Here is a 12,348-nt window from a genome sequence, read left to right on the forward strand (position 1 = left end):
TTGAAAAAGTAAATCATCCTTAGCAAAATGAAAAATAACAGGCCTTTATTTTTTATCTTTTACTGACAAATATATTCACTTTAAAAATATTAATATCTCCAATAATTAATACTTTTAATTATTAAACATCGACACTTGCACCAGTCACATGCTAAATGAGTTCTCATCTATATAAAAGGGCACTCACAGAAACAGCTGCATGTTTAAAAAAAAATATAACAATGATAATTTTTCTAACAATAATATGTAGATAAAAGATATCTAAAAACACAATTTTATTTACAAATATGGGGGACTGCCATAGGGACCAGGCTCGCCCTGAGCTATGCCAACCTCTTTATTGAAATGTTCAAGGAGCAGCTCATTTGGGGTGGTGAGTTACAGTAAGGCGAGCCTGGTCCTCTATGGCAGATATAAAGATTCAATTTTTATTTGGAATGGGAATAGCACTTATATAGATTCATTTGTTGTTACATTGAATTCTTATGGATTAAGATTCACAAGTTAATATACAAATTCCCATTGAGTTTTGGGATATTGCGTTGCTTGTACATGAATCGTCTATACTTACAGAAATTCTTTTCAAACTGGTTGACACCAATAGTTTGCAAAATTACAATAATAGTCTTTTAAAAGCAGTGTGAAATAATATCCCAAAAAGAAAGCTCCTTCAGATTAAACGCTCCACCAGTAGTAGTTATCAGAAACAAACACAGAAGCTTTATACAGCCTCTCAGAATAAGAATGTCCCACAAACATCCTTGATTATGCCCTTAGGGCAAAAGACAATATAGGTAGGGTTAGCCTCTTATGTCTTAAAACATCCACTGATTTTACTGGATTAGATGGTGTCAACAGATTTATCATTTATAATAACCCAGTATAATATGCACGTCTCCACTATTAGGAAGATCCTCAATAAAAATGCTGCTATTCTACAGGCAGATACTTTCCTACGCCCCTTCATAGGGAAAGAGATGAAAGTTACATACAGAAGATTAAATAATCTCAAACAAAAACTTGCACCCAGTTTGTATAAAAAGAAAAAGGTTACATCTACATCACAGTGGAACGGTTTGCATGAAAAATCAAAGGTTTTTCAGATGCGGCCGAGAAAAGTGCCTTACCTGTAAATACGTGGAATGTAAGAGCATCGATTTTCGGTCTACAAACTCTAAAGAGATTTTTCAAATAGATAGTTTATTGACATGTACATCAATATCAATATATATATCTATCTATATATATAGAAAATATTTCAGGGGTGCACTCACCAGACTTCAATCCAAGTTTAGTATAACAGCTTTATTCCATAGAAAAATAATCCGATGTTTCGTACTTTGTCAAGGTACCCCTAAAATATTTTCTTTACTAGTGGTTTGTGGCTTCACCTAGTCTACATAGTCTGATACTGCACCCCAGCGATTATTTATCTTATAAAGTGAGTGCGGATTAGCCAGAGAAATATCTATTATATATATATATATACATACACACACAGTGCATCCGGAAAGTATTCACAGCGCGTCACTTTTCCACATTTTGTTATGTTACAGCCTTATTCCAAAATGGAATAAATTCATTTTTCTCCTCAAAATTCTACACCAAATACCCCATAATGACAACGTGCAAAAAGGTTTTTTTGAGATTTGTTCAAATTTTACAAAAAAAAACCTAAAAAAAATCACATGTACATAAGTATTCACAGCCTTTGCTCAATACTTTGTTAATGCACTTTTGGCAGCAATTACAGCCTCAAGTCTTTTTGAAGATGATGCCACAAGCTTGGCACGCCTATCTTTGGTCAGTTTCGCCCATTCCTCTTTGCAGCACCTCTCAAGCTCCATCAGGTTGGTTGGGAAGTGTCGATGCACAGCCATTTTCAGATGTCTCCAGAGATGTTCAATCGGATTCAACTCTGGGCTCTGGCTGGGCCACTCAAGGACATTCCCAGAGTTGTCCTGAAGCCACTCCTTTGATATCTTGGCTGTGTGCTTAGGGTCGTTGTCCTGCTAAAAGATTAACCGTCGCCCCAGTCTGAGGTCAAGAGTGCTCTGGAGCAGGTTTTCATCCAGGATGTCTCTGTACACTGCTGCATTCATCTTTCCCTGTATCCTGACTAGTCTCCCAGTTCCTGCCACTGAAAAACATCCCCACAGCATGATGCTGCCACCACCATGCTTCACTGTAGGGATGGTATTGGCGTGGTGATGAGCGTTGCCTGGTTTCCTCCAAATAAAACGCCTGGTATTTACGCCAAAGAGTTCAACCTTTGTCTCTCATGGTCTGAGAGTCCTTCAGGTGCATTTTGGCAAATTCCAGGTGGGCTGCCATGTGCTTTTTACTAAGGAGTAGCCTCCATCTGGCCACTCTACCATACAGGCCTTATTGGTGGATTGCTGTAGAGATGGTTGTCCTTCTGGAAGGTTCTCGTCTCTCCACAGTGGAATGCTGTAGCTTTGACAGAGTGACCATCGGGTTCTTGGTCACCTCCCTGACTAGGGCCCTTCTCCCCCGATCGCTCAGTTTAGATGGACGGCCAACTCTAGGAAGAGTCCTGGTGATTCTGAACTTTGTCCATTTACAGATGATGGAGGCCACTGTGCTCATTGGGCCATTCTAAGCAGCAGATACTTTTCTGTACCCTTCACCATATTTGTGCCTCGAGACAATCCTGTCTCGGAGGTCTACAGACAATTCCTTGGACTACATGCTTGTTTTGTGCTCTGACATGCACTGTCAAGTGGGACCTTAGACAGGTATATGCCTTTCAAAATCATGTCCAATCAACTGAATTTACCACAGGTGGACTCCAATTAAGCTATAGGAACATCTCAAGGATGATCAGTGGAAAGAGGATGCACCTGAGCTAAATTTTGAGCTTCATAACAAAGGCCGTGAATACTTATGTACATGTGTTATCTTAGTGTGGTTTTTTAAATTAAATTTCAAAAATCTCAAAAAAACTTTTTACACGTTGTCATTATGGGGTATTGTGTGTAGAATAATTTTGAGGACAAAAATGAATTTATTCCATTTTGAAGTAAGGCTGTAACATAACAAAATGTGGAAAAAGTGATGCGCTGTGAATACTTTCCGGATGCACTGTGAGTATATATATATATATATATATATATATATATTTATATATATTAGGGATGTGCAGGCTCTATATATAATTGTGACAGGGTCAGCATACTGCCACATGAAGTAAATGTGGTATATTGAGATCTCCCAAGTTTGGCAGAGCAAAGACATTAGGATTGTGTAAGTGTCCAGTTCAGGTGTTGCCTCAATCAGTGCCTGGAAAGGCAGCAGGTTACAGACACCTATGAGAAACTGGTTTGAGAACTGCAGAAACACTGGGGAAACTGAGCCGGACGGTGAAATAGTAGTCCAACTTATAGGCCTGGGGTGACTAGTGTTAGGGTTCCTGGAGCTGAGAGTCCACTGAAGAAATATTGCTGTATTGGAAGACTTTGTATAACCTCTTGCCTGTGAAACTGCCATATCCTGTGTACCTCCCTGTGGTGAGCAATAAATCTTGCACTCTCACCAGTAGGTGTGTCACTGGGGGGGTGCCACTAAGATCAATTGATCCGAATATATGTGTATAGTCCCAATATATAGGACAAGGGTACTCTCCAAAGTCACATTAGTAAAACATATTGTTTATTTATTTTACGGCTTTAAAACAGCTATTCACAATACAATATCCGTTGGTGTGTCAACATTTCGGTCCCTACAGGACCTTCCTCAGGACAATAATCAACAGCGGCAAAATATGCATCGACCAGTGTAATGTACAACATGACCTGTGAAAGTAACAAACAACACAAACAATACAGACTAAGTCTCAGGCTTCACACACCACAAAAATAATGCGCATGCTGATATTCTGAATCAAGTTGTACAAAATTAAATTGAAAAATAATGGACATAAAAATAAACCCAGTGGATGAAGTGTCTGCTCAGTTATATACTGAAACATCAATTTATGTTATGGCCTCCAAACCTGGTAGCTTTTCTTGCCTACATTTCTTTTGGTAGCCTACATTTCCTCATCCGCATACTTGCAGAATAATTAAAATCCGGTATCACCTACATTGTACACTAGATTTTTTGATTTACATTCTTATATGTCCCTGTGGATTATATTATGTGGGTTTGACATCTAGAAAATGAAGAGACTGCATGGTGAATCACAGAGCTTCCATCAGGTCTGCTTTGAACACCGGTTCTACAGATAAGCCGGTAGCAAGACACTTTCGGGACAAAAAACATCAATTAGCAAGTCTGAAGTGCATACTAATAGACTGGGTTCCTCCTCCGAGACTGGGAAGTGACAGATTACAACTACTAAAACAGTGTGAAAGCTATTGGATCCACCAATTGGACACTAACTCCCAGGGGTCTAAATGAGAAGAATCCACTCAATGTATTTCTTTAAATCATCTGAAGTGGATGTAACCTTGAATTATATTGTTTGTCATTTTTTTGACCTTTTATGGTGCTTGCATGGTTTCACATATAGGTTTGAGACTCTATTTTGACATTTCTCTCTCAGACTGTCTCTTTGAACCTCTTTATATATTTAATGACGGGTGTCAGTTGATTCTTTCCTTGAGGTCCATTTATGGTTCTGGTGCCTTTTTTCCTTTTTTTCCCCTTTTTTTCTTCTTATTATTTTTTTGTCTATCTAGACACTGTAGATTTGGGGTCTATGGTGATTGGTCAGGGTTAAAAAATGTTTTTGTTTATTTTTCTTATGTATGTATGTATGTACAATTATAGGCATACATATATAAAATATTTTTCTCATATGGTGAAAAGAAAAAAAAATTGTGGTACGTCTCCCATTTTATGTTTATTCCTTTTTGTTCTTTTTTTAAATATTTATTTTGATCAAAAGAGTATTTTATCTGCCTTCTACACCACTGTCTACGCATGCATTGCGAATTGGGTGTAGTTTTATTTTTGTTTTTTTATCATCACCTAGTGTCTGTGTTTATATCTATATTTAATTATTCTCAGTGGATGGTACTTTTTCAGGGCGGTTGTAATTTCATGATTTAGGCATTGTGGAGCGCAGGTCGCTTAGTTAATTTTATCAGCTTTGTCTGTTATATGACACGCAAGCGCTGTGTCACTTCAACGTGGTGGAACGCATGGCCTTTTGCTGATGACGCTTTTTCCTTTGCCTCCCTTCCCTTGAATGCCTGTCTGTCTGTTGGCACACAAGCGCTGTGTCACTATGACACGGTGGAGCGCATGGCTCTCCTAGGATGACGTATTTCCTGTCCTCCCGGAGCGTGCCATCTGATGTTTGCTTTTGAAGGAACCACAGCACATGATGGCTCCTTCAGTCAGGCCCGGTTTAAAGTCAGGTTTGCCATGGCTGTATTTATCTGTCCCTTGGATGGATGTGTGAGCATGCTCATTAGACATGTGCATGCCTTTTTTTCTGTCTGTCTGCTGATGGTAAGTTCCTTGTGTTGGTTTGCTATGCACTAATATGGCTATCATATGTTTTATTAGTGTTGTCTACTATTGATGAATGTATACATTTAACTATATATCATTTGCTATTTATGCACAGTTCCATTTATGGATCAGCGAATCAGACCAGTCAGTATGTGATCTGGATGGATTGCAGCAGCACCTTGTAAGCTTGTTGTCTTAAATTAAACAGGTATTTCATTTTATTCAGCCTGTATGGGGCTATGTACCACATTTAGGTGAGAGCTGTCACCTGGGTGTCTAATTTAGTATGCAGATTATGTTCAGTATGATCACATGTTGAGCAATTTCTAATGTGATTGGGAGTAGACTACACTGCCTACCTTGATGTTTCAGTATATAACTGAGCAGACACTTCATCCACTGGGTTTATTTTTATGTCCATTTTTTTCAATTTAATTTTGTTCAACTTGATTTAGAATATCAGTATGCGCATTATTTTTGTGGTGTGTGAAGCCTGAGAGACTCAGTCTGTATTGTTTGTGTTGTTTGTTTCTTCACAGGTCATGTTGTACATCACACTGGTCGATGCATATTTTGCCACTGTTAATTATTGTCTTGAGGAAGGTCCTGTAGGGACCGAAACGTTGACACACCAACGGATATTGTATTGTGAATAGCTGTTTTAAAGCCATAAAATAAATAAACAATATGTTTTACTAATGTGATTTTGGAGAGTGCCCTTGTCCTATATATTGGGACTATATATATATATATATATATATATATATATATATATATTGTGAATGTGATAGGATCACTGGTAAAGTGGTCTGTGGCAGGTACATTTGTCCCAGATTCCTGTCTTTTGTGTTTTAAACCCCCAGGAGAAAGTCTGCAGCGTAGCAGGCTTGAGTTTCGGCTTTTTGAAAAGCCGGTTTGGGACCTGGGGGTTGTGGGTGAGAGGAGAGGGAGGGCTCCACCCACGGCCACTCCAGGTTTTGGTTCTCGCAGCCTGGTAACAGGCTTGTTAGTTTTCCACCTGAGAGTGGCCAATATAAGCCTAGTGTGTTTAGGGCTGAGTGTCTCACCTGGGAGAGCAGGCAGGGAGTTTGCTCAGAGACACTTGAAAAACCTATTTGTGAGTACTGTGCTGTGCTTTGTTGCTGGCGAGGGCATTAGGCCCTGCCAGGTTCTGGTAGTGAGGGAACTGCCTGTGAAGTTAGTGCTCTGACAGGGCTAGGATTTATATTTATGTTTTCTTTATATTTCTGTCATTGTACAATAAAGACTGGCGCCGACCAGCTTGTACTTGCATCCAGACTGGTGTGCTGTTTCCCTGCTGCTGTGTGTGTGTGTAAGGAAGGAGTCCTCTACCCAGGAGAGGGACCCCCTAACCTAACTGTGTCACAATATATATATATATACACACGCAAATGTCCTGACTGATTCACTGACTCCTCAACGTCCAGTTTAAACCCCTGGACCTAGAAACATGAAATTCGGGGAGTATATGCCTTCCATGACGTAGGCACTCACTAAGATGGGATTTTTCAAAATTCGACTCCTAAGAGGGTGAAAAGGTCTAAATTGTTTCCTCCCTTGTGCAATGTCAAGACTGACTGACTCATCAATGCCTTGTCCAAACCCCTGGACCTAGAAACAGGAAATTCAGGGAGTATATTCCTTCCATGATGTAAGCACCCACTAAGCAGGGCTCTTTGAAATTCAACCTCTTAAGGGAGTGTAAAGTTTATTTTTGCTCCTGACGAGGTGACTGGGTGACAAAGCAACATGTCCCAAGTGCTATAGGACTGTAAGGGTAGAGTGATGGCTTCAGAGTTGGGACTGCAGCACAATCCAATATTCAATTAGGGGAGACACACCAATTGCCAGTGATGTTTGGCAGCATTTGGGGTAACAGTTGGTGTGGCTTCCCTAATTGAATATTGGACTGCACTGCAGCCCCACCTCTGAAGTCGCTGCTGCTAAGGACTAAAGAAAAAAAAACCTTCAGTTACTTAATTTTGACACTAGCACGCTATTTTACACCAGAGGCATAAAACAATCTAAGCATATAAGTTAAGTTAGGTTGGTATGAACAAAATGAAAATATTTAAATTCTACCCGGGTAAAATCAGGTACATCAACTAGTATATTATATATTTGATAGAATGTGGATGCCAAAAACGGTGATTGGATGGACAACATGCACTTTGATTGTAAGGTTCCTTGAGCATTGAAGAAATATCTTAAATTCAAATATTACACACAATTTATGAAGACATGTCACGAGATGTGATGCAGGGAATTTGAGTGGCATTAGGGCAAATGCTATTGAACAGATTAAGGTTACTGTGTTATTGTGTAAAAGAGAGGCCTATTGGATTTTTAGGTTCAAAAGTTTGAGTCCATTAGGACTAAATGAAACTATTGAGTTGAATAATATAAAATATGGTCTCCTCCCCAGTAAAGCCTTGTTCTTTGCTTTCCTCTTATTTGATGTGTGCTACCTTTTTATACATTTCTCTCTATATGTATTCTAGATCATTTACTACCACTGAGATTCCCCTAGTAAGCTCCATGTAGGGGCAATATCTTGACCTATGTCACAATAATCGGTTCAATTAAAGTTCTATATCTGCATATGTCAGTTTGTCTTCAGACAAACTGATTGATATTTATTATCCTCTTTATTGTCTTTTCTGTCATTTTGGTGGGACCTGGCCAGCCTTATTGGTTGTTCAAGTCCATATATGTCCCCTATCACTTAGTGTATAGGTTTCTTGGTTAATCTCCCCTTCTTATATGAGATGGTAAGTATATTAGGAATATTATATATTGCTTTAAGATAAAAACTTGTGAATGATCACTTTATATAAGGATTTCTTTAATATCAACTAAAAATCAATAACTGCAGCGACTCATTATCTTTAAAGTGGTAATAAATAGGAACTAAATAATGGGTATACAATGTTGCATTGCACCTTAAGTGTAAATAATAGTGTGTCTATATAGTGGGTATATGTGAAGTGCAATTGTTTACAAACATCTCAGTTTGGATTTATCTTGTAATTGTATAGATAGTAATATTATATGGGAATGGGTATGAAATGCCCAGTTCGATTCCCGTCAGCGGCAGCCTGACATGAGCAGAGTTCGGAGCAGCGGAAGCCCGACAGCGCTGGAAATCCCGATCGTAGATAGGTGAGTATCTACTATCCTAACCTAACCCCCCTAACCCTAACCCTCCTTAGGGGTGCCTAACCCTAATCCCCCCTCTAAGTGCCTAACCCTAACCACCCCCCTCCCCGCTGCCTAAACCCAAGTCCCCCGGGGGGTGCCTAACCCTAACCCTCTCCCCCCCTAGCCTAGCCCTAACCCTCCGGGGGGTGTCTAACCCTAATCCCCCCTCTAAGTGCCTAACCCTAACCACCCCCTTCCCCGCTGCCTAAACCTGTCCCCCGGGGAGGGTGCCTAACCCTAAGTCCCCCCCGGGGATGCCTGACCCTAACCCTCCCTCCCCCTAGCCTAACCCTAACCCCCCCCCCGCGGCCCTCCGCTCACGGCGCCCGGCATCACTACGATCGGGATGCCGGGCGCCGGTCTCCCGGCGTCGGGGAAATGCGGGCGTCTATATCTAGATGCCCGGCATTTCACCCTTGCCAGGATATGACAGTCGGGAAGCCGGCTGCCGGTATTTAGGCAGTCGGCTTCCCGATTGCATACCATTATATGTAGTATTTATATTTTGTTATTATATTTTATGGATTATAAATGCAAATTTAGGTAATCCTTCACAGGATTTAGATTGACTAAATTCGATCCTATGGTAATAAGAGTATATGGATTCCAATTATGTAATCAGACATGCATCCTGGAATAAAAAGGACACAGAGAGAGCCCAGTTATCCCTCTGAAGAAACCGTTGTAGTCACAGCCAGAGAAACACGTCATTTGACTTCCTGTGACTGACACACATCTGGAATGCAGGACGGAAGCCGGAACCTGGAAGTCGCAAAGTGGTAGCCGAGCCTTTGAAAAACAACAGCGGCCACTCTTGATATCTGGACCTGGTCAATAATACACAATGGGAAAACACGCTCTGCCACACAGTCTATCTGTCCCGGCCCAGGAACCAGTGTGGCATTTGGGCTTATGGTCAGTCACCTATTAGCATCAGTGCATCTCCATAGTGGTGTGCCAGGAGCAGCGATATCTAGGTGTACACAGCCTACCCATCCATCTTCATAAGAAGGCATTTCCAGCTTCCTAATAGGATATGGTGACTATATGAATTAAACATAATTTACTGAATAGTCTATTATTGCTGCTATTTAACCATCTTCAAATCTTTTGCTACAATTAACCGTCTCAAGGCTTTGCTGCTCACTAACTCTACTGTATCATGCTTCCTGCATGTTATTTCAATTGCTATTAGACTTGGACTTTGTCTGTGACCACAGCGTTATATACTAACAATGGACCTGATTCAGAGCCGGACGCTATTTGCGCTCGCTCGTTCAGAAAAAGGGGCTGGTTATTTAAATTAAGCGCTCGCTCTTTGCGGTCTGTTGACGCCTCTATGTCTGAACGAGAGAACGAAACATGCGCTCACTATTTTGGAAAAAACGCCCTCTGGCCGCTCGCATCGTACGTCATCTCCGCTATTTATTTGATTAATCGAGTACATCGAAAGGCGTCTGAACTGCTCGCAGTGCTTGTGGTTGGATTTTCCTACCGCAATCATGCGAGCAGTTCAGGCTAAAAGACAACCAAATGACGTGGTCAATGACGCTGCTTTGTTAATTATGCACACCCTTAAAATGCCTGTTTTGACCGTTTGGCACGCCTGCGTTCGGATCTCCACTCCCCGTTTTCAAGCACCTTCCCCTGTTACCACCCACAAACGCCTCATTCTGTCACTCAAATTAGCAGGCATTCGCTATTTTGCGAGCACACGATTTTCGACCGCAATGACTGGTTCGCGCATGCGTACTAAAACCCATACGCATGCGCAGATGTGCGAACATCGCTCGTAGCGAACAAACGGCCGCTTACGAGCGGCTCTGAATCAGGCCCAATGTTTTCTATCGCAACTGACATGGGCCCTCATTCAGAGCCGCTCGTTAGCGGCAGTACGCTCGTTCCGAGCGATGTTTGCACATCTGCGCATGCGTACGCTTTTTAGTACGCATGCGCGAACCAGTCAGTGCGGCCGAAAATCGTTTGTACGCTATATAGCGAGTGCCTGCTATTTTGAGTGACAGAATGAGGCGTATGTGGGTGGTAACAGGGGAAGGTGCTTGAAAATGGGGAGTGTAGATCCGAACGCAGGCGTGCTTAAAGGTCAAAACGGGCGTTTTATGGGTGTGTATATTTAAAACAGCAGCGTCATTGACCACGTCACTGGGTTATTTTATAGCCAGAACTGCTCGCAAATTTGTGGTAGCAAACACCAACCACAAGAATAGCGAGCAGTTCATACCCTTGTCGATGTACTCGATTAATCTAATAAATAGCGGACATGACGTAGGATGCGAGCGGCCAGGGGGCGTTTTTAACAAATAAACGAGCGTATGTTTTGCTCGTTCGTCCAGACTTAGAGGTGTGAACAGACTGCAATGTGCGTACGGATCATTTGAATAGCCACCCCTTGTTTTTAAACGAACGACCGCAAATAGCGAACGGCTCTGAATGAGGGCCATAGTTCTTGGTCCTGAGTGACATTTGGTGTTTTTAGATATCTTTTATCTACATATTATTGTTTGAAAATATAGCAATGTTTAGTTTTCTAACAATCAGCTGTTTCTTTGAGCACCCTTAGTTTCTATTTATATATAGGTTTCCAGACCCATATTGTCAGGGCAGCCCTTTTTCACTGCATAATAATAATGAATGACATTACATTACATTTCTGATCTCCATACGCACAGAACTCAAGCTACACAACCATGACACTCCCATAAAACAGAGCAGATCTATGCGTTTGCATTGTCATAACCCAGTTTCAGCCCTGAAACACTCATTTCATGGAAAGACAGATCCAGAAAAGATCCATCCAACTCAGAATAGGCCGAAGATAAGCATAAATTCACATTGCATGCACTGTATACTAAAACCTGTTATTTGCACCTTTGCAAAGATCTGTCTGAATCAGCCCCAAATCTGTAATACAGGAAATATCATAGATATAGCCTGCTTTAAATTCTTTGGTAGAAGTGATGTATTTCAATTTACAAAGCTCTGAAAAACTTAGCTTGACCTTGATAGCTTATTCTATCTTTCTATGGCATAAGTCATTGTGGCCTATTGGCAACGTTTTCACAAAAACCATCCTTTTACCATTCAACCTTTGCAGCATGCTACTAACATACAGATGTTGACCTGTCCTCCAAGAAAATGGGTTACCACTGTGGAGTATCCTCCAGTGACTATAGAGGTGGGGGGGGGGATTTTGAGAAACAATGGTGCGGGAAGCTTGCCAGATGTGAGCGGGCAGGGGGCAGCTGTAAAGAAGGGAAGCAACCGAATAGCATGTTAGAGCAGGGCCGTAACTAGGGTGGTGCGACCTGCGCCATGGCACAGGGCACCACAGGGCATGTCAATTTTCTGTTTATTATCATTTTTGTAGCTTCCTCTTATTTTATCCCCAGCATCTCCTGGCCGCCCCGATCTCTTCTCTGGCCCTGCCCCATGTGGCCATGGCTCTTTTTCGAGTACATTATCTTATATCCCTTTTTGAAAAAATGGGGTGGGGGGGGCAATGTTCTTCCTAGGGCACCAAAGAACAGGGTACAAAGAACACAAAGAAAAGGTAATGAGAGTGAGTGAGAGGGCACACACTCTGATACAGCTCTTAGTAATATATAGACCAGTGGCGTCTCA

General features: G+C 41.4%; 1 protein-coding gene across 3 annotated transcripts in view; it reads right to left on the reverse strand.

Moving 5' to 3' along the window:
* Positions 1-12,348, reverse strand: part of LOC148510712 (N-acetylneuraminylgalactosylglucosyl-glucoside beta-1,4-N- acetylgalactosaminyltransferase 2-like) — a 301,958-nt gene that overhangs the window by 118,346 nt on the left and 171,264 nt on the right. The gene's annotated exons all lie outside the window — the stretch shown is intronic.

The sequence above is a fragment of the Taudactylus pleione genome, unplaced genomic scaffold (assembly GCF_031769625.1).
Source record: "Taudactylus pleione unplaced genomic scaffold, aTauple2 ptg000313l, whole genome shotgun sequence".
Taxonomy (NCBI): Eukaryota; Metazoa; Chordata; class Amphibia; order Anura; family Myobatrachidae; genus Taudactylus; species Taudactylus pleione.